General features: G+C 43.0%; 1 protein-coding gene across 1 annotated transcript in view; it reads left to right on the plus strand.

The window, feature by feature from the left end:
- pcdh7b (protocadherin 7b) overlaps nucleotides 1-24,414 on the plus strand; it is a 106,295-nt gene that overhangs the window by 65,787 nt on the left and 16,094 nt on the right.

Genomic DNA, 24,414 nt, shown 5'->3' on the forward strand with positions numbered 1-24,414 from the left:
AAATATATACTTAACTCGAAGAAAGATGGGAAGAAATGTTGCTAAAATTCAAAATGTTTGGAGAGCTACAGAGATAATGCTTACAGTAGCTGTAGCCTTGAGCCTTTGACCTCAGTAAGCAGAAGATAAATTATTAGCAACATGTTCTCTCCATCTCTAAAACTTGGTCGATAAAGAAGTCCATTGCCAATGCTTTAGAGGCACCTTTTTTTATGCAGGGCATTTACAGTTATCCAAAAATGTAGTTTCTCTTTATGCACCAGCATATGTTATTGTTAACTTTCTTAAGAAACACTAATAATAATAATAATAATAATAATAATAATAATAATAATAATAATAATAATAATAATAATGCATTTTATTTATGGGCGCCTTTCAAAGCTCTCAAGGACACCTTACAGAGCATAAATAAAAACAAGCAACAAAGAAGATCACAAAGACTTAAAAACAACAATCAGTTTAGAATAATTATTAAGATATTGAGTATGCCAGTTTAAAAAGGTGTGTTTTCAGGCTGGATTTGAAGGTTGAGAGTGAGTCCATATTGCGGATGTCTTGTGGGAGAGAGTTCCAGAGACGGGGTGCAGAGTGGCTGAAGGCTCTTGACCCCATGGTGGTCAGGCGGGCAGAAGGTACAGTGAGTAGGAAGGCAGAGGAGGATCGGAGACAGACATAGACAGTGAGTAGATATTGTCTTTAGCCATTGTTAAAAAAAATACAAGCCACAACAAAGCGCATGCTAACGTGTTTAAAGCATTCATCAGTATCATTCTGTTTAAAGATTGTTCATGAACTTCTTTCCATTATTTCATTGCTCTAGGAAAATACCAAACAAGCTACAACTTATTTCAAATATTCTTACTTCCAGATTTGAGAATTCGACATTGTATGTACCAAAAAAAAACAGACTCCTATACTTCTTTGTTGGAAATCAGAAGCTAGAAAGTGTTGTGTTTCACTGCTGATGTTGCACAGCAGCCATTGTATTCTTACAGCAGCAACTACGAGGAGAAATATTGATTGAGAGGACGCAGACAACCTTGGCTTTCCGAACGCAGACATTTGTGCTACAGTATACATTGCTTGACCTGAACTTTTCTCAGTCTAGCTGAATAGACAAAGCAACATCAACATGTAACTAATGATGTATTTGATTTTAAAACACAAATGTTCCTTATGGTTAAAACATTGGTGTTAGGGAGAAAGGGGGTGGTCAATTGTACAGGCAAGGCACCTGCTCAAGTAGCCAACGTAAATAAAAATCAAAATGGGTTACTTTAGTACTATTCTCAATGTAGGACTTTTATGTCTAATGGAGTACATTTACAATTAATATTTTCACTAGAGTAAAGTATCTGTATACCTTAGACACCACTGGAAAGAGGCTATTCACCTTAAATAGAAACAGAGGTACACTTTATCTCTTTATTTCTCTCTGTGTCACATCTAAACCCCTTTACACGCACACACCTAGTGTATATCACATTGGCTTAACCACCACGCATATGCCAGGACATGAGCAGCAGGACATAAAGCCACTGAATGAATGTTGTGAGTCTAAAGGCTTAGGAGGCTCTGTGTGTAAATGTCAGCCTTTCTCAAACAAGTCTCTAACCTTGGCTGCCAAACTATGCCCTTATGTCCCTCCCATAGGGCCGGTGGATTAATACTGTCAGAGCTCTGGGAAAATACTGACCGCTATGGTAATTTATATCTTAGAATCTTACATATATCATATGCGATTTATTTATTAATTTCATCAATAGAAAAAATTCCAGTCGGTCACACCCCATATGTATGACATCAGTAGAAAGCCCAGGATGTGATTTTTTTAAGGACTCCAATAGACTGCATGAATGGTGTTTAACATACAGATCTCACAGATGGAACATATGTATTGCGGGGTCTCAGCAAGTGCCTATGAGTCTTGTAATGACATTTTATTGGAAGGTAGAAGCTTAAACCACTAGTAGCTGTAGTGATCTCATAGAGGCCAGCAGTGTGTGCTTTGCTGTTGACAGGGAGATGATATACTGGCTGTGGCAAGTGCTGCCTGACAGTAAATGCCTTCCCCCCCTCCTTCATGTTTACAGTAGTAAATGGATTATTGTCCATGGGCAGCTCCACATTAACCTGCACACATGTCTGCTCCTGGGTTCACATGCACCTCTCTGTGATGGGAAAGAGAGCGCGATTCTAGCACTTCACACACACACACACACACACACCAGCGTAGCCTCTGGTTGAACGTTAGTGTGTCGCTAATCACGTTAGCATCGATCGTGTGAGTGCCCCGGCTTTGACCTCATTGCATCACGTTGGCTCTGAACTTAGATTGAGGTACCCGAGCTGCACCTCTTACAGAGCAGTTAAAAGGAACAAGGCTAACAGTGTGAGTGCATTAAAGAAGCGCTAATATGTGGAACTATCACTCAGCACACTGTTGGCAAATTTGACTGTGGTTGTGACAGAAAGCTTACATGTTTTATCCCATGAGATGTGTGGGCTGTTGCCACGGTACCCCCCTTGTAATGCGCTAATATGCATTAGAATTAAGCTCATGCCTCTGAAATGAAAACACTGGAATTAACCGTCAAAATAAGAGCCACATGCAAAGAATGGAGTGAAAGGGGGTTAGTAATATTGGGAATGTAATTTCTCTTTTCATGAAGTCGGAGATGAGGTCGACACAAATGATTCCCCTCGACGTAAGTCCGGGAAATGAAGCTTGCTCTTTTCAATGCGGATAATTAGCTGAGCTGACAGTCGATCCCCATTTTTTTTCTTCCCCCACTCTAGTTTGGGACTATAATCCTTCCTTTGAGGATGTGCAAGTGACAGAAGTATTTTTGTGTCCTTCTAGAATATTCCAGCAATTAGAGGAAATACAATAATACCCATCAACCCAGATAATTAGCGAGCATTTGAGACGATGCCACAGAAACTGAGAGCTCCTTTGACCTCGACAGGGGCTGAGCAGCACTGATACGTTTTTGTGTCTTAGTGCGTGTTTGTGTGTCTCCGGGTCTCGGTGTACACAGGGGAGTCAAGTTAGGATGAGTAAGCAGCCGGCACAGTACAAAGTGTACCTGCGCCACCCTTCCTCTGAACCGCCGATTCAGCATTTATGCGAGCGCACGCACATTCAAAGAGCGGTGTGTGAGGTTGTAACTAAAACCCCAGGCCTTTGCGTATATATGCCTTTGAAAAGTTATCTTTCACGTCTGTTGTTTGTTTACTGCAGCCAACTTGTTGTTGACTGTATGAGTCCAGCGATGGTTATCACAGCTGATGATGCCCTTCCCTGTCAGGCCGTGACCCCTTACTCCCATTGAATTATCATCTGTCAGAGTCGCGGAGTGGGAGGGGAAGGAAGGGTACATAAAGCAAGGGGACAGAGCGAAGATTTGGCTGAGTGCCTCGGAGGTGTTTAATTGTCTTCATTGATGACCGCCCCACCTGCTCACATGACACACATTTCCTAGCCAAAGCATGTCACGCATAAACAAATAACTCATGCACCAGGGGGAGATTTATAGGGACAGACACAACCCCACAGAATAGGTTTTTGGCAAGCATTGGTCAAGCCAGCCCCCAAAAATGTGAGGCAGATCCGTTAAATTAAAACTTTCTTTCCACTCCTCTCTCCTGCTGCTCCATCTCTCATTTCAGACTCCTTAGAAAGAATGAATTAACAAGCTAACGCTCAGTCAGGGTCATCACATTATGCAACATGAGGAGAAATATCAGGCCTTCGACCTTGGCCCTATCCCGCTCTAGTTTCGCCAAAGCTAAGTCACTTCAAACGATTTAGACGAGCATGCGCGTCATTAAATTTAATTGCGCAGTGTGGGGGTAAAATAAAAAAAGATAACGTGAGCTCCAAATAACACCCGTCTCTCCCGCTCCCGCACTTGCGGCAACCTAGATTTGAACACAACAATTGGGAGTGCGCTGGTGGTGGTTGTGGTGGTCGTGGGGAGTCTACTGAAAAAGAACAAATGAAAACCTACTCCTCTTTTCATTTCCCTCCCCTAGAGTTTAGTTTTTCAAGTTGAAAAGTTTCAATTAGAAGGAGGTGCGCCCCATCTTTCCCTCCTCTCCATCTCTCTTCGCTGCAGACAGTAGTTTGTAAAGGTCAGCGCTGTCTGTCTGCTTTATTTGAGGGTGTCTGAAGACCCATTTAAGACTGACTTTAACTTCAAATATGCTGACCGAGACAGCGCTGATTTGCTTGAGCCACGGGTGGCATGCTGTGATATTTCCCTGGCTGGCTCTCCCTTCATCAATCTTCCTGCATTAGTCTCTTCCCCCGCATTATTCATTTAGATTACTTCCTGAAAGGCTAGCTCTCTTAAACAGCTTAAGCAAGCAACATTTCATGTATGAATTGTAAATAGGTCTTGAGTTGATATGTTGTTTATGGTACAAACACAAAGTGCTACATTCTAACAGCTTTACATATGTAAAACACGAATTTGATGGAGGATTACTTGGATTCTGGTTTCACAACTAGCCTGTCAACCAACATTGTTACACGTTTAAGAACATGAACATGTTTTAGCAATCTTGATGCTATTAAACGAAGCAATGCACTGCTGGGCAACTAGATCTAGAAAGTCTCTGCAAATGATGACTTGCAAGCGCTCGACACAGAAACACTTCAGAAAAGATGAGCCTAAAGTAACTAGGTATACGATAAACTGTTGTGAACCTGCCACATCTTGTTAGTCATTTGATGTTTTTAGGCAACCGATATTTTATACCTTCAAAGCCATCTTCCTAAGTGTGATTACAGTGTTCTTCTATGAATGCTATTGTAGGGCACTGAACAATAAAGTAGGCTCATAGCCAGGTATGACACTAATCGTTTCAGACCAGGATGAAAGCACCAAGGGATGAAAAAGAGACATGTGGGGGGTTGCGGTGTGGGTGTAATGGAAGGAAAAGAGTCAAAGAGTGAGAGTCATAAAACGGCCAGGGGCGATGCTGTTGGCCAAAGTGGGCCATTTGTGTGTGTCTGTGTCTGTTTGCATGGCTATGGTAAATACATGTCAGGCCCTATCATCCTTGCCAGCCTAACGAGCCATGGCACTCTCACTAGGTAAGGCCATGGGGGCACGCAGGTTAGCTGTTACAGTCACACACAGTCACACACAGTCACACACACACACACACACACACACACACACACACACACACACACACACACACACACACACACACACACACACACACACACACACACACACACACACACACACACACACACACACACACACACACACACACACACACACACACACACACACAGCTGCCTGTCTCACGCATGCAGCCGGCAGAAAAAACTTTTTGCCCCCATGCTGACATGATTTTAATATCATGAAAATGGCTCGAAAGGCTTAAAAGCTGGCAAAACAAACCTGTTCTACCGAGAGCTCGTGTAAATTAACCCATTCTGGGAACATTTAAACATGACCTCAGTAGGACATGACTTATGTTTCATCCCAATGATTGAGTTCTGCTCCAAAATGCTATGGGTTCTTCCTTGGCCTCTGCTTCACCCTTCAAACAGGCAAATCTTTTTTTCTTATTCCTACTGATAGCCAGACACAAATACAGACTGGAAGCCAAAAATGTAACACCCCAGGTGGAGGTAAATATTACATTCACAAACTGTATAATTTGATTTATTTTTGACCTATTGTCATGTGTTTTAATCTCAAAGTAAGTTTCTAGTTAAATAAATGGTAAACTTGAGTGAGGCTTACCGGAAATCTGGTTAAAAAACTCACATTTGTTACTGTTTGGGCTCATAACCTCAGGTCCACTGGGTATGATTAAGCAGAGGTTAGAACAAATTCGGTCAGTTCCCCTCTCAACGCAAAGAGCCCTTTGAGAAACGAAACTAGAGCTGCATGTGCTGCTCGTGCACATTCGCTATGAACTCTTTGTGTGGAGGACACTGAAAAAGTCCTGCCCCACTTCTCTCCTCATATCTTAGTGAGACTGGCAAACGAGACTCTGCCGTCCGTCCCTTTCTTTAAATAGCCATTCTCTTGGGGGCACCATCGGACGCATGCAAAGGCAACCCGGCTAACCCGACCACATTCTCCAGCACAATTACCCTTCACGAGGGAGACACTTTTGTATCAGCGGTGTTAAACAATTCCAGATTGAGGCCTCGGACTGGTCAAATGAATGCTGAATCAGACACTGCTCTCAGTTTCCAAGAACTGTCTTTTTACCATATGTCTCTCCCCCACGTATCTTCTCACTTGTCTCCCAACCCGTCCAGCTTGTCCATCAAATCCTACCGCCACTCGCTCATTCACTAAACTCCCCCACACTCTCCCATTGTTGCTCTCTCCCCTCACTCCTTTCTACTAGCACATCCAATTTGCAGGAAGTGAGTTAAAGAGGGACGATATGAATCTTATCTCACGGCTACTTTAATTATTCCATCTTCAAGGTGCGTTCCGTTTTGAGGGGGCTAGGGTTATTAAATAGTGTCCGTTTTAATCAAGGCATACTATAGCCCCCAAATTGGGCAAGTAATTAAGGAGGAAAAACGAAATTGAATTGGAGTGACTTCGACACTTGCAGTCCTCACAGAGAGGCGGTAAGTCCCATGAGACTGTACTGGATTAGTTTCTGAAGGGTCTCTTTCTTATACATGCGTCTTATGCACCTTCACTTCCTCAAACTCTGTACCTTCCCGTTCCATCGCTTCAAGAGAAATGGGCCAGTAATGATACCTCCTCATCGCCTATTTCCCTCCAAGCATGTTCTATTCTGCTTGGTGTCCTCAGTCTTTCCTCCACTTTGTAATGAAGCATTACTGTCTCTGTCTTCCAGGCAGACGGGGATAATTACCAGCAAAGTGAAGTAGTCTGCGGTGCGGCAGCTTCATATACCACAAAGAGACCTTTTATGGGATTAGGGTGTCCTTTTTAGTGTGAACCTCTCATGTAGAAGTGTGTATGTGTTTGTGTTTCCTTAGCAACGGGACAAATCGACTCTAAAAACTGATTTTGGTTGCTGTTTGTCAATCAATGTCTTGGTCAATATGTGCTGCTTTGAGTAGAAATACAAGCTTTTAAATGGAGCCACATGGTTGATGCTTGCCAGAGAGGTACATGTTCTTTTACCAACACTAGCCTGTTATTCTCACAAAGCAAGGCAAGAATGACACATGAAATCAAGTCAAATTCATCTTTGTTGTTTATAAACTCAACATGCAGTATTTTGCCATGCCATGATATATATATGTTTTGTAAATGTGTCACATTTGCATCAATGCTGTGTAGTACAATGGTATCTCAATGGTTGGATACGCCAAACATAGGCAACAATATGTAGATTTTCATAAACATTTTAAACACGACAATTTATATCAATATCTCAATATAGGATTTAATACATCACGATAGAGGAAACACCATTCCACCTGCCAGTACATTGATAACAGTTGTCTTTTTGTTGCAGAACAACACACAAGGTCACCTTAAATGTGAGGACAAGCATAGGCGGCATGTGAGGCTGAGGTTTGGGAAGGCTAAATAACTTTTATTACCTGACGCTGCTCGCCTCCGGCGTCTATAGAAAAGAGATCAACTCAGTGAAAGCACCGCCTGCTGACCAATCAGAGCTCAGTGTACAGAGTTTAAATCTATCAAGTCATATTACAGGATAAAGGAAATACAGTTTAAACTGCCATATGCAGAGAAGACGCCGACGTGTCGCACTTATCATTCATATCAGATCATCAATCAGTACATCGATACAATATCATAATGTATCATATATTTCCTTATCTGAGTCAGCTTCTCGAGCCGTATCTGGCCGTGCAACACTCACATTTTCACATATTGTTTGCAGAAGTATTATTTTAAGCAACACATTAGGTTGACGAAACACTCAACTCAAATGTAATTAAAGTCAGATCCACTCGTGTCTTAGATGGGGCAGTGATATCATAAAACTGTTACGCTTTCAAACACTCAGTAGTTATTGTTTAACCAGTTGTTCTGTATTCACCTTGCAGGTGCAACTATGTGGCTTGTATCCTGGATTATATGTTTAAGTCATGGATGTTTAAAGTTCATATTGGCTAATATTAGTTTACTTTTCATTAATGAAGTATGACGCTGCACTGTCAGTACACTTGTCCCTGTTTGTGATTGGTCAAATGTAGCTAACCCCGCTACGAACGCACTCTCAACTGGAGAGAGGCTTGATTTACCGAGTTGATAACCAGCGTTGTAGGGCCGCTTAGCGAGATCTCGTTTCTTAGGGTTAGTTAAGATAACTCAAACATATCCAGGATATGTTGAACTGGCTTCGTAGAACAGGGCACAGGTGGTTGCATAGCAGCGCTAGTCAAAGACACAAACATTATTATATTTTTTATTTTACCAAGATGCAGTGACAAAAGTATTTGGGAAGGCTTAGCCTTCCCTAGCCTACAGTACCCGCCGCCCCTGAGGACAAGGTTTTTGTAGTATAGCTCCAAGGCAGGACATGGCAAAAACTAAGGATCAATGGTTTTATCTGCACTAGTTTCATCCAAACTTTGGTAAAAGGTCACCACCTAGTGTAAACAAACACCCTGTCGCCCTGTGCCTTCCTCCCTCCAAGCGTTCATACCTACCGGAGCATCACTACCAGTGTTTCCTCTTCCCCGTCACCTCATATGCTTCTTTCTGCCTCCCCGACTTTGCGCCCCAAGGTACCCATGTGCCCTATCAACTGCACTCCAAACAAACAGCCACTGGATCAGTCAGGCTCCCAGGGATATGCCTCGGGGATGAGGGAAATAGGGATATAGAAGGAAAAAAAAGCGATGAGGAGAGGAGTGAGACGCACAAGGAGGAATTGCAAAAATGACGAAAGGGGTTGGAGAAGGGGAACCAACAGAGACAGGGAAGAGAGCTTGAATGTGAGAGTGTGTACTGTTTGTGTGTGTGTGTGGGATATGCCTAGGGGATTGGGCTGCAGAGAGCTCATTAGTCCTTAGTGTACTGTATAGTTCATGTCTATTCTAGGTAAATACACTTCACGCTAGGGCACCTCACACCTTGGAGTGATGAGTAATATCCGTGCACATGCAAGTGTATGAGTGTTGCTTCCGAAATTACTGTATCTATTTGCATATTCAGATTTGTAGCCGCATGCATATGAAGTTGTTTGTCAGCAACAACGTTTGTGTGTGTATTTGTCTGAAGCAAACAGTGAGGTGTGGGGGTCTGGTTATGTGTATAAGGCCGTCAGACACAAGCCCCAAGAACCAGCTCTATTTCTGTTGGTGTCGTGGCAGGCCTTATGCAGAGCCTCTGTAAGCAGGTAATTAATGGGAGTGAACACTGCAGCTATGGATGGAGAGCAGAAGCAGGAGGGGCTGGTTTGGAGGAGAAAAAAAATGTGAGCAGCGGAGAGACTTTCACTCTATGGAGGAGGAAACAACGGCAGCCTCAACTTGGGGATGTGAAATCAAAATGGCTGCCGTGGAAAAGGCTTTTATCCTCAGTGAATGTGCTGTTTGCTGAGTCACAGCTTAGCTCTTTAGCAACGCTTTACTTCTCATTTCACACATTAGAGTTTTCCATTAGTCAAAGGAAGCAAAGAAAATAATCAGGTCCAGAAGGGGTGGTGGGGGGATTTGGGGGGGTGGAAGAGAAACAGGCGACATTGATTGACATCCGACGTTGATGAGCAATCCCTCGCTGAGCATTGGCAACCCCTCAGTGTTAATGCAGGTGGATGCTCAATCGACCCGGAGCACAAACACAGTAGCAAGGAAAATCAGCTTGAGCCGAAAGGACAAGTCATTTAAGCTTAATGGTGCGACAGCGCGCGCCCACCTGCATCGAATCCATGTTGCACACCCAGAGCTCACTTCTGTCTACACACTGGCATCATTATCCGGCTTGTGTCCACTTCCCGAGTCAAGGGTCACAATGACAATTCGCCAGTACCGTATTTAGGAACATTACCACCATCACTCACAGCAGTAATGAGGAGGCAGCAGATGGATGCCATTCTAGAAACCGCTTTTAATGACCGAACAGGGGATTGAGCTCCCGTCTCCAATTGGACCCCGCAGACTCTCACTCTTAAAGGGCAACTGCCAGATATCAGAGCCAAAATGGAGGCAGGAGGGCTCATTTCTACCCTTTTCCTTTTTAGCTCAATCTTACTCTGGCGATTATGCTCTCCCTTGTGCTTGTGGTGAGTGGAAACAGTAGACGAGAGGGAGAGAATTACCCTCGATTTTCTATTTTCTGTCTGCGCAGGCTCAGTGGCGCTGGCTTTGGTTTTATCCAGTGTCGGCCATTTGGGAACTTCTTGTGCTGCCTTGTCCTCCCTCTCAATCCCCTATTCCCACACAATCCTCTGTTTTGTAAACGGATGCTGACGATGGCCAATCAATACTGGCAGATTAAGAATGGGATTTAGCATTACAAAGGTGGTCTCACAACATTGTAATCCCACACCCCCATTCCTCCACCGCTTTTGTTAGGAAACAGAATATACAGTATATAAATAGCTTTCATCAACATAGACGAGCTTAAGAGCTATTTTCTGTCCCTTTTGTTGCTTTTGCTTCTCCACTGCCTCCATTGATCATTAATGCAGCCATTTTGCACAGTAATATTTCAGGTTTGTAATTGCCGCACAGAGAGGGCTAAGAGCTGGGGAGAATAACAACATGCCAATATTCTTCAAACTTGTGCAACAGCCAAACTGAAAAATAGCTGTTTAGAAATGTGTTGCAGACCGGGACTCTCTGGGGAGGAAGTGGGCGAGGAGTGGGAGCAGGGAGGGAGTCAGGGTGCATCTCCAAGCCCCAAGAGGGGTCCTTGCTGTTACCTCATCTCCCCTGTTTGTAATTAGCGGTGTGTATTAGCAGTTAGCCCGTGCCGATGAGAGCCATTCAGGACAGCCAGGAGACCACCGGGGGACACTGCAACAGGATATCAGAGCCTCTGTCTCTGGTCCCAGAGGCGAGCCAGGAAAAACAGCTTAGGCAAACAGCCTCCCAGGTAGTGTCCTCATTAGCGCCATCATCGCTATTAACAGTATTAGTGCCAATGTTTTGATTGCCGTCATTATCATTACCAGCTTTAGCGATGCAGCTACCTAAGAAGAGGTCGAAAGTGGGGTATGACAGGTGTTTTAACTCAACCAGAATCCTATGTGTTGTTGTGTCGAAGCAAACAAGCCAATGCAGAACATTGTCTCCCAAAAGGGACAATAATTGTTAGAATTAGCAGATAATCGTTCTTTTTACAAGCACGCTCGAACTTCATAAAAGTACAGTAACCAACATACGTGCTGTGTGTAATAGGCAGATGACAAAGAGACAAGTAAAAGAAAACGTTAACATGTGGGTAAAGGTAGCAAGAGGTGAGACATTTTTTCGTAACAGAGCGGCATTAAGTGAAATATCCAGGCAGCGTGTACTGGTCTCTTAACTGCTCTCGCCTTGTCCATATTGACTTGATTCATGAGGCCATTGAGCCTTGCCGCAGCAAATTGCTTTTTCTCCCATAATGCCCCGCTGGTAACTGCGTGGCATTGTGGTCAGCGGAATCTCACGGAACCCTGATGTTCAAATATATCTAATGAGATTCAGCCTGCACATGTCACTGACTCTCCCCTGTGTCTCAGTTTTAAATCTTAACTAAAACAGCAATTTTTCTTCTAAACAATTATCTGCCGGCAACCACTGGGTACGTAAAGAAACAAGTACCCTCTTGTGAAAGAGGGATTATACTTTGTTGGAATAGCTAAATAAACAAGGAAGGTGTCTGTTGGAGGTAACAAGAAGAGAGGGCCAATAGTGGGGGAGGGAGGGAGGAGGAGATAGTGGGGCCTACAGCTGCACGGAGGATTTGTTTTATTTCCGGCTTGTTGCTGCACTGAAGCACACATTTCCCAGGCCATCATGATTGACAACCCCGGCATCAGCGAGGGAATGTGTGCATCAGGGAATGGTCGTGCTTGCACACATGTGCAAGTGTGCATTCCCCTGTTAATGTCGTCCGTTTTGCTACTGACCCCGATGTGCAGTGTACACGGTTGGCCGGAGACAGCCACCTGGGAGAGGAGAGGAAGTAGGAAAGAGTGAGAGAATAGAAAGAAAGAGAAAGGAAAACATCCAAGTCTGTTACATGTTCCACCCTTCAGCCAATGTACACCGAGGGACTATAAGCAGAGGTTTGAAAAAAAGAGAGAATAGAAAATAAGTCAGAGAGGTAACCAAGTGCAGAGCATTGCCGACGTAAAAGCAGACTGAGGGATGTGTTAGAGAGAAGAAACTGAAATGAATGTGTTTTCTTCTGCCCTTCATTATGACAAAAAGCTACATTTTGAATGATCACGCAATATAGACTGAACAAAAATATAAACGCAACACTTTTGTTTTTGCTCCCATTTTTCATGAGATGAACTCAAAGATCTAAAACATTTTCTATATACACAAAATAACAATTTCTCTCAAATATTGTTCACAAATCTGAAAAAATCTGTGATAGTGAGCACTTCTCCTTTGCCGAGATAATCCATCCCACCTCACAGGTGTGGCATATCAAGATGCTGATTAGACAGCATGATTATTGCACAGGTGTGCCTTAGGCTGGCCACAATAAAAGGCCACTTGGAAATGTTCAGTTTTGCTTTATTGGGGGGGTCTGGGGGGGTCCGAAAACCCTAGGGTTAAACCCTAACCCTAACATGTCACCCATCTCCTTGGCATAGAGTTGATCAGGTTGTTGATTGTGGCCTGTGGAATGTTGGTCCACTCCTCTTCAATGGCTGTGCGAAGTTGCTGGATATTGGCAGGAACTGGAACACGCTGTCGTATACGCCGATCCAGAGCATCCCAAACATGCTCAATGGGTGACATGTTAGGGTTAGGGTTAGGGGTTTAACCCTAGGGTTTTTGGACCCCCCCAGACCCCCCCAATAAAGCAAAACTGCACGTTTCAGAGTGGCCTTTTATTGTGGCCAGCCTAAGGCACATATGTGCAATAATCATGCTGTATAATCAGCATCTTGATATGCCACACCTGTGAGGTGGGATGGATTATCTCGGCAAAGGAGAAGTGCTCACTATCACAGATTTTTCAGATTTGTGAACAATATTTGAGAAAAATGGTTATTTTGTGTATATAGAAAATGTTTTAGATCTTTGAGTTCATCTCATGAAAAATGGGAGCAAAAACAAAAGTGTTGCATTTATATTTTTGTTCAGTGTATATGAGAAATACAAGGAACGGAAACAAGAGGGATAAAAAAAAGAATGCTTCAAAGATGGCAGCCATTCTTCAAGCTCATTTCAAATATTCCTTTTGTGCGCGTTGTGGCATCCTCCACTCCGGGCCTATGATCAGGTGGTGGCACTAACAAGCATTCGACAGGGAGAGATTAAACACGCGACTGTCAGACGCCACACCCAACGCATTCAATTACAGCTGCTTACATGTGACATTAACAAAATGTGCCAGTATTAGACACAGAGACAAAGGAGATCCATAGAGTGAAAGAGAGGGGAGGGAGATCGGCGCTGGATGGAATGTCAGAAGAAATTAAGCCTTTCAACTTCTTACAATTATTCTAGACTCATTGGGAAGTGGGATAAAATGCTGCAGTGACTTCACAGAAAGTAACTTTGAACAAGTTTGCCTGCATTTGGCAACATGGAAAAAAGGACGTTATATTTACACGTAAGCATACCTGTCAAATGTAGCACTTGACAACTCAACAATATAACAAGGCGATAAATCCCCAGAATCTGTCTCTGAGCAAGCGAAGACGAGTCATCCACAAATGCTGACCCAAGTCCAATTGTATCCACCATTTTCTAAAGAGCAGGTGTTGACATTTGTACACTGCACACAGGGTGAGTCGGCCTGAAAGTAACTATCGGCATCAACCCAGGAAACCAACATCTTTACAGTCCAATCCTTCATTGAGGCCATTGTCAAAGCCATGGGGGTCATATTGATTGTAATCTGAAAAGAGAAATCTATAGTTTTTACACACTTAGTGGCTGTCTCCCTGATGCCTAACATTGGAGATGAAGCGCACCCCCCTTAAGGCCCGTTATTCAGCCATTATTGGCAAGTACTTGTGCTCACTTAATTGGACAACTTGTCTACAACTGCCAACCCCCTGGGCTGGCCAAGACAGAGCCTAAGCCAATCAGCTTAATTGATCCCAGCAAATGGTAGCAGTCACCCTTCTTGGTGGCTGATAGTGGAAGAAATTCTGGAGAGCTTATGTTGATTCAATTTCTACTAGCTATAAAGAGAATTTAAATGTTGGCAAATTCTAAAATTATGTTTTAGTTCTATCAGAAAGCTATGTATTTACTTGTGAATTTGGCAACTTCTTCCCAAGGGAATTATTGCCGGTTTTTCAGCTCACTGAGAAATCCCCCATTTAATCTGTAAAACATTGGATACACTCCAGCTTTATAACAGATAGACGTCGACGTATCTTATCAGCAAATGACAACACGACACTTAAAAACAAACAATTGTTGGCCTTAATCCCAAAGGGATATGTAGGGCCACCCAAGCAGAAGTGTCCTCTAACAAAAGGACTCCTCCTAAGTGATTTAGTGTGGTATCTGTCAGCAAACATCTTTCCATGTCAGTAGCTTCCAAAGCTAATACGCCTCGATTGTTTGGAGAACTACGATGTTCAGATGCCTTGCCAAAGACAGAGCTGTTACTTCCAACTCGTTTCATTTCTGTGGTGCAAGAAAAAAAATAGTCAGGGGTGCATGGGAAGAGGGCGGAGGGAGGCAAGGAAAGAGACTTGCCCCGGAGTCAAACTTAGACATCCAAGGCCCTTTGTGTTTCTTCTTTTTTCCCTCTCAGCAAAGAATGATGCACTATTCATGGGTCCTAAAGGAGAAGAAAGGCTTTGGCCCAAATAGAAATAAATAGCACGAAGAACGAAATGCATTAACAACAGAGTATTCAGATCAAATGAGCTCATCTTCTTTGTAAGATGCAAGAGAGGTACAAGCCCACTGCTGCGCGATAAGGTTTTATCGAATGGCCGCGTGGATGGAGGCAGCAAATGTGTTCAATCAGCTCAACCAGAGTCCTAATGTTGTGTCCTCTGCATATACATCAGCAACAAAGCCAGAGGAAGTAGAGGGGAGGAAGATCGAGGGGTACTCATCAGCAGGCATTTTAAACACTTTGGTGCTAAGCAGACACATACTGATTCTAGTCCCATCACTCCGGCTGGAGCCAGAGACACATTTACATTCAGTTGCTGATTAGAAACATAAAGAAGAATGTTCTGTGGAGTTTGAGATTTCTAATCACACACTCTGCTTTTTTCTCCGTGCCAGTCTTCAAGTTTGTGATATAGTGGAAGAGTACATTTGATGTGCTTTTGATCCAATCTGGCAAGTCACAAAGATATGGAAGAGGGGCTGCAACAGACACAGAAATAAATAAATAAAGAGTAGCAGCAGAGTCGGGCATGTGTGCGGACGCCTGCTGTCAGGTCCTTCTGTCAGTGTGAAATATTGCTGATCCCACCACACCTCCAGTGTGTAGGTGCTTGTAATGATTCAGTCCTTGTGGGGGTTCAAAATGTCATCTGTCTCACCCATCTCTGAGTGTACCAGCGTCCTCTAAGTGTAGACTTCTACGGCATAGTTCTTTAAAGGGTATAGATGTATTATTTTTGGAGAAAGTGCTATATACGCTGATGCTATTTTTGGTACTGGTAACGAGCTAAAACGGTATTCCTTGCTAAAAAGCTTTGTTTTCCAATAAACGCAGACTGGCACCAGAACAGGAAGTGTGACCACCTACCTAACAATTCAACTGTGCTGGACTGACACCTTCCACAGGACACTCTATTCTATAAGTGCTCATGGATGTCATTGACTTATACAAGCAAAAATGTTGAACAGCCCTTTTCCATCCGAGGAGGAATCGACTCCATTTTACACGTTAATTACCAGATGATGGCGGTGCTTTGCCTTTGAACGCACCGCATTCCAACTTTTCTCCGCTTCCAACGCTTGACCTCTCACACACCCCTGCTGCTGCTCCTCAACCAATCGATAACCTGCCCTGATGAGTGGATACTCCTTGTCACCAGCTGCTCAGCCAGTAGACATCAATAGAAAACAATACCCATCTACATCCATGAGCTCAGAGACTATTTGTTTTTCCTGTTTACCAGTGGCCACTATGTCAAAGTGCCTTCAAATAAAAAAAGGAGAGGAAGTATAACGGTAAAGCAAAAGATAAATGTCATTATTCCGGCATCTGTTGGGAGTGCACAGATGGCAACGCTTTCATCTCTTGGTATTAAAACTCCAACATCACCATGAATTCAGCTCGTCAAGAAAGGCGTTAACCAAAAGAGTCACTATCTAAATGTATCATTAAATTAACCTTTCTTCCTAGAATTGAACAAAAAAAATCACGGCTAAATCCAGTAACTGAGCCGCCTTACGCAACAGTATTGTTCATTTTCTGCAACAAATGTCTCAGTCACAATTTCTAAACCTCCATATAGTCTGATTTAACATTCATATGCTGGCAGAGAGCAATGTGCAGCTCGGTAATATGCTCCAATAGCTTGTTTGTGTCGGTAAATATGCGCTCACTTTCAAGGAAGATGGCCTAATCCATACTCAGCTGTTAGCGGTTGATATGTTTGCCTTGTGTTAAATATTTGGTGGGTTTTCTTGCCTTTGCTATGATATCCAATCGATTGCTGGAGAGTTAGTAACCGTAATGCTTCTGTGTTTGAATTACAACATCTGTGTGTGTGTGTGTTGGAAGATTGGTTGGCGCATTTGTATTTCGTTGCACTCCTACACATGGAAACACACAAACAGGAAACCAAGAGCTTTGTTCCTGGCAATTTTAAGGATGACACAATATGCTCTTTATAATGCACGGAAGAAAAAAAGAGATAAACGGGCCAGTACTGTATGTGCTGTCCTCTGTTTATCACCGTGAGCACCGGGGCCTTTCATATGACAAAAAGCACACTGTAGCATATTATTTCATGCTTTGCAGCAACACAGTAACTCTAAAACCAGTCTAAAAATAGATAGCGTTACATAGCCTAAACTCATCCCTTTGATTCTTGCAAAAGCTTCCTCACTACAAAATCCAATGAAAATGTGATTTATTCTCCCCTTCCCTTTTCTAAGTGTCATACCAGACAACATGTCTCAGAGCAGTAAGCAAGGTAATGGAAATCAAGTTGCATGGAATATCTGGTGATGAGAGGGGACACATCAATGGTACACCTCCCCAGCTCTGAAATGGCCAGGCTGACCCGCGGAAACAGACCAAGCAAGTCATTATCTCCGGAGACCAGGGTCGGCTTTTCCCGCCCTTTAGACTGTGGCGGACTCACATCAATTTAATATGCCACCGCCGGCATTCACACAGCCTTCCTTTTTCTTCTGGACAGATTTGAAGACTAATCTCATACTTTAGGCCTAATACAATTAAATGGTATTGAACCAATGCGTGGCTCCATACATCAGTTCTCATCCAGTGGGTGATGGTGCTCACTGTTTGCCGCAGGCCTCAGAGAGACATATGAGCCGGGGTGAAAAGGTTATGATTGTGGCTTGGGGCAGGGCCAAAAAATGAATCTTGCGGCGCTCCAATGAAAGAAAGCCAAGACCATTATAGAGCATGTATATATTACATTCACCTGCTGGTAGCAATCGTATATTTCCTTGTCTACTCTTGTAATTTGAACAGGACAGATAGAACAGATTCATCCGGTGGACGCATAGAAAACAACGGTCTCGTAAAGCAAAAATAAATGAGTTGCATGCTTGGAGATCTAATAGTGTTTTGTCTTGTGTAGTGGCGTGAGAGACATATTATGTTTATGGACTTTTGGACCTCAGCTAAGCATTGCCATTGTTAAAGCAACATAAACAGTGAGGTAAGCAGTGTGAAATAAGTGCCAAAGAAAGGCTTCCTGAGGTATTGTAGAGCAAATAAATCAGATTTTGTTTCCATTCGTCGCCGTCAATATCAAGACAATTCAAAGAAAATTAAACCTGAGAAAAGAAAGAATTCTTTTGGCACTGATTTATGTCTTTACTCAATGGAAGAGGAACATATTTGCTAAGCTCGTATTTTGCAGGTGCCTCAGACTGCTGTTTCTTTGTCCTTCCTGCACCTGAAAGGCCTTGTGTTAAAAGCCCTGTGCACAGCCACTATTCATAGATGCACCTTTGCAGTTGTTTGAAAGATTTAAAATATGACTTTGAGACTTCAAAAGCGGTCTACGTCTCTTTTCAAGGATTGGCCCCAGCTCCAGCAGGTGATTTTCAGCTGTTGGCAACGCCTTTCGCAGACCCTCCATCAATTAGTGCCTGCTGTCAGTGAGGGGCTGCACACTGTGCCCTGACAAGACAGAGAACATTCATAAAAGTTCCTGCAACGTCTCAGCAACCTTGACAGAATGTGCTGTGTGTCTGTGTGCCCCCCCCCCCCCCAAACGTATCTCCAGAGGCAGAAGTTGAGCGAACCTCCGCTGTTCACAAGTAGCCTAAGAGCACCTGCCACATTCACAGTGCAAAGACGTCAATAAATCTTGCCGCTAATGTACCGCAGAATCCTTTTCTCTCACTCTCCCTCTTCCTCTGCATCTAATATTAATGAATGTCAGCCGAATGCTGCCATTGGCAAAGATAGAACCATGTTCTCTCCACTATGATAACATGTACAAGGTTATAGCTTCCTTTTTCTGAGTGGAATTGGAAAAAACACGCATTTGGCAAGCAAAGGTTTACTGCCGAGCCATGGGTGAGCATTTGCCAAGTGATAGGCAGGATTTAATATCTTTATCCATTCCGAATGGTTATTATGAAAGCCGAGCCAATGAACTTCCCAGCACCAGGCAAGTAATTCTCAGCTAAATGATTAAAAGATGTAATGAAGAGAAATAGTCTCCATGGCGGTTGAATAACAATGAGCAGAACCAGTATAAGAATATGCTTTTCCAATTCTCCACCCAGTGTGAAAGCACAGAAAATGGGTTTACGGCACATGAAACCTTGAGGCTATTTTTTAGAGGTCGCTTTTGCTTGCTACTCAGCAGTTGTAGCAATGAAATAAACTCTCTTTTCTGTATTCTTCCCCCAAAAGAAATTGTGATAATGAGGCTTCACCAACGACCATGTGCCCATTAATATTTCATGCATCTGAACATTACACCCAGCCTTTTTTAAATACTATACACAACATATACAATCTCAAAAATGGCACGTGTAAGATGTCACATATTGTGTCGCCTTAAAACTCATGGCTTGTTTTCCCGCCACTCTGGCTCTCCTTAAGCAGGAACGTCAAATCATGAGGGAGTAGTCGCCTTGATATACTTGGCCTATATCCTGTTGTGATAGTCACATGGCTTCTCTGAGACAGCAGTCATTTGTTACTGTCCTTTTAATCATGCTAATGCTATCTCTCCCTCTTGCTCGCTCCGTTCAAAGAAGCCGACGCGCACATGTCGTCGGGAACTCACACGCACACAGACTTTAAAGAACAAAAAAGCGAGAACGAATGGAGTGCCCAAATTCCCCTAAGGCATATGAATATCTTAAGTGGAGAGTTCTATAACTCTGTGTCTTTGCATGCCTGTGGGCACACTTTACACACACGCTCACATAGATTCCCGCACACAATTGGTGCACACAAACACGAGGCGAGGGGAAAATGGAGATACCACAGTATTGCATCAAATTAAGTGGTAATTTTTGTAGCACCAATGTCTTTTGCTTTTTCTCGAGTGCTGCACTTTATTAGTATTCCGCTCAGACAGGCTACTCCGCTTTCTTCTCCTTCTCTCCCATAGTCTCCCTCTCCTTTCTCCCGGGAGTTGAGCCCAGTGCATGTTAAGTGATAGGGCTTCAGAGTCTTACCGGCAGGGGTGTGGGTGCCACATAGCGCACTGTGTAGGAGCCGTGTATCAGGGAAGAGAGGAGAGGGGCCCTTTTAGTAAATCCACCAACCCGTGTAAAAATGATCAATCTTATGAATTTGCCAATAGGGAGTCGTTGGTCCGATCAGCAGAGACAGAGGCAGATAATGAGAGAAATGGGGGGCGGGTGGTGGGGGAGGAGATAGAGAGAGGTGAGGTAGAGAACTATATGGAGGAAATATTCAAAGGTATTGGAGGGAAAAAAATAAATCGTGGAACATTGAGCGACCGTGAGGGAAGGGATTAGTGAAGACAAAAGAGCAGGTGAGCCTTGATAGACAGAGGCGCGATGAAAGAGAGAATGTGAACATCAATCGTCTCCTCTGATAGGATGCAGGAGAAAGGAAGGAGGAAGCGAGAGAAATGTGCCATGTTTTCCTCCCTTTCACCCTTTGTGTCCCATGTCTGAAAGCCAGCAGCCCGTTTTGGCGGCAGTGGAGCAAGGTACATGTTTGGGGTTATTTTTTGTCAAGCGTGAGCAGGTCCTGGTGAGGTAGTGACAAGAGAGGGGGGTCAGGACTGAAAAGAAGGGCCGCATCCTAAATTCAAGGCCTGGTACAGCCTTAGGGTGATTCCTACACTACCAGGCAGCGTGGTATGTAAATGTCATAGGACTCAACAGAGCGAGAGGCTGTCTTTCTCCGTTTGTTTGAGAGGATTTGACGGGTCATGGGGGTACATTCCTCCGTTGTGTTGTGTCAACATGAACACATGGGGTTGGACATACCTGAGTAGGGCTGCTACTTTGGAAAAACTTGAGAAAAGATGTGGAATTCACACATGTTGTAAAAGAACAACAGTCGGGCGAAAATGTCCTTGCTCTATGTTTTGATGTTGGGCCAAAAAATAAACAGTTAACAGTAAATTCACCCGATTCCTGATCAATTCCACCAACTACCAGCCAGACAAAAAAGAAAGGATACTTGTTGTAGTTTGATTATTAATAATACTACTTCAATACTCTTCTTTGGGCAGTCACAATATCAGCGTAATTACACAAATATTGTAATCAAAATAATTCCTTTATCGAGAAAGAAATACACAATGATATCAACATTGTCTCTTTTTCTGACAAAAGCAGATAGTGACATGTTACAGTAGCTGGATTATTTAGACAATGCTATCATGCTAATGCTGTTATAGTTTATGCGTGTATTATTCAGGTATCTACTTACTTTTGCCATATAGTATTTTATAGCAGAGCCATCATCTACTCTTATTATGAAGTTTTTGCTCTTTTATCAATTTAATAATCCATAGAGGAAAAGCTGTGGTGCCATGACAATTGTTTCTGTACATTTAACATGGCCATATACTAGGCTTGAATGCTAACACACACACACACACACACACACACACACAAATCCAAACAAGAACCCTTCTCATAAGATGCGCCCATGTCCACTAACAATTCTGTGTATAAAGCTGACTTTATTCAGCTGGAGTCTGAATGTGTGTGCAGCGTGTGTGACCTTAAAGAGGGATAGTTTTTCGAGAATTGCAGCATGAGGAGAAGAAATGGAATAATTCTTTAAAGTGTAGCCCGAGGCACATTAGCATATGTGCGCTAGCAATGGCGGCAGCGTGTGGTTGTTCTTTGTTTTTTCTGAGGTTTTTTTTCCATGCCGCTTCTAGCACACCCCGTTTGTCAGAGGGAAGCATCATCCTTTATCAGCACATTTCATGTTTCCCAGAGGAATCTGTGAAGCGGGTGATATTATTGAGGAGCGCTGAGCCTTATTAAATTCCCAAGCATATTCTCTCTCTCTCTCTCTCTCTCTCTCTCTCTCTCTCTCTCTCTCTCTCTCTCTCTCTCTCTCTCTCTCTCTCTATTCAATCAATTCAATTCAATTCAAAGGGGCTTTATTGGCATGAAAGTTAAATTAAACAATGTTGCCAAAGCATCACAATACAAAATAATTAACAACATTAACAGACATTTCAAATTTTTACATATTATTGATGATATATATATACAGTGATACAATTACATTTCAACACGTGTGTGTGTGTGTGTGTGTGTGTGTGTGTGTGTGTGTGTGTGTGTGTGTGAGTCTCATTCACTGTCCCTCAGGTTGTGGCATGTGTATACATATTGGGCAGCAAGGTGTGCCTTGTCTCCTTCTCCTAGGAGTACTCTCAGTCTTGAGAGGTCATCAACCTCCTTGAAACCTGGGATTACAGAGTTCAACTTGTTCCAATAAATGCTCCTTACTTCGTTGAATTTTTGGCACTTCAGGAGGAAGTGCATCTCTGTCTCAGTCTCACCTGTCGTACAGTGACCACATGTTCTGTTCTCTTTTGGTTGCCAGGATCTTTTGAGTCTTCCTGTTTCGATTGCCAGTTTGTGGTCACTGAGCCTGTACTTGGTTAGGATCTGTCTCTGCTTTCTATCTCTGACAGTAGAGAGATACTCTGCCAGCTCATACTCTCTGTTTAGAGCCAGGTAACATTCTAATCTACTTTGGCTTTTAGTTTCTTCTTCCCAATGTTGTAAATAGTTGTCTTTACATTGTGTTATAATGCGTTTGACTGTGATTGGTGTTTGGAGAGCAGTGTTGTTGAGAGACTGGTCAGAGTGGCTCTGAGAGGGGGCAGTTAGCCTCTCTCTCTCTCTCTCTCTCTCTCTCTCTCTCTGATTATAATTCTCTCCCTCTCTCTTAATTTGGTTGCACACTCCACGGTAGCCCAACAAGCCCCCTCCCATTCGTCTCTCCAAACAAAGGGAGAAAATAAGTGTTATTACTTTTTTGATGCATCAGGTATTAACACAGCATGCCCTTCCTTAGCAGCAACCCCTCATATAACTCACTCGCTGTATATAGTGTTCCTTTCTTAGTGAATTATTTTTATCAAAGGATATAGATAATGCTAATCTTTCAACTGGATAGAAAGTAAATACTCAGCTTTGCTTGGATTAAGTTGGGAATCATCAAAAGGTTTTCTTTTTTTCTTTGCATAGAAAGTGATAAATCCAGCACTATTAGTTGAATATCATTTTTAGAACTGCAGCTTTCTTCACGATAAGGGTTTTAATGGGGCCCAAACATGAGCTGTTCCTGGTCTTAACACGGGAGAACAGAACATAATAGCATGTAGGCCGGGTGATAATGAGGAAGAAGTGACCATGTGTTAAGCGAACATCTTCATCGCCTCTGAAACTTCCCGAGCTCTCCTTTTCAAAGACTAGTTGCTTAGGTCGAGGGAAAACATGTGACTGTGCACCAGGCGGCGTATTTATCAAACGTGGCTTTTGCCATTTTTTATAATGCTGACACGGATGGCAATGCCTCCGTCTCCCTTTGCTGCAAGGGAAACCAATTTGAATATGACCTTGCACGCAGCAATTGGTGGAACCAGTTTTATTTTTGCGAGAATGATGTGCTTTTATCTTGGATGTGACAGCAGAATATGAATATGAAAATATGAAAAGAGCAGTTGAGTCACATTGGGTCGTGATATTCATGAGGATTAGACATAATGTGTTTACTAGTTTGGCTGCCAACCGTACTGTATATTGTGTCAATGGACTGTAAGGTACTGCCTGTGTGGGCTGCCAGCCATTTAAATGAGAAAATGTATTGCTTATTTTACATCTAGCGCACATATTGTTGTCTAGGTATAAATGGGAAGCCGTAGATACGGGGGCAGGTTGGAGATTCATTTTCTGTCAATATTGTGAAAATGATGCAATGTTTTTGATTGCAAAGGAGATATTTGAGGAAAAGGCAATTAGTATAGAAAGAATAAAACATACTGTTCTTACATATTCATAGAAAAAAACAAGTTTAAAAACCTTTATTGATAGGTAAATAACAAACGCGTAATACAAGTTCTTTTCACTTTACAGTGCTTCTGAGAATCAGCTATTCATACGGTGGAGAAGTAATCCAGAAAGTCTTTGTTTTTATATGCTAATTTGCCCAAAAATGATAATTTAGCCTCACTGGAATGCAATTCATGTTTATATGTAGTTTTGTGTACTAAGGCAGCAGAGCAAGTCAACAGTGATGTCGGTGTGCGTCCATGCATGTGAGTCAGTGTATCTGGGGGCATACAGTGGCGAAGGCCCTGGAGGAATACCACTGTCTCTGAACCATGAACCCTGTCTGTATTCCTCATACATAAGCCATGCTGCATCCATCCAGAGAGAGATGGGGATGGGCTTCAAGAACTTCATCATTGTTACGTGTGAGCGTTTGTCAGACGGGGCTGTCGAGACTGCTTGATGATATGAACATTTGATGTGGAAAATATCCTGCAATTTTAATAAAGATCACGCAGATGCAGGAATTGCCATCTGACCGCTCCCTAAAGACCTCCGATGTTGTCTGGATCGGCAACACGTATTTCAATAATTCTCAGAAGAAATGTGTCGCTTAAAACATTGTCTTTTAGCAG

Source organism: Notothenia rossii (genome assembly GCF_949606895.1).
Source record: "Notothenia rossii genome assembly, chromosome: 3".
Classification (NCBI taxonomy): domain Eukaryota; kingdom Metazoa; phylum Chordata; class Actinopteri; order Perciformes; family Nototheniidae; genus Notothenia; species Notothenia rossii.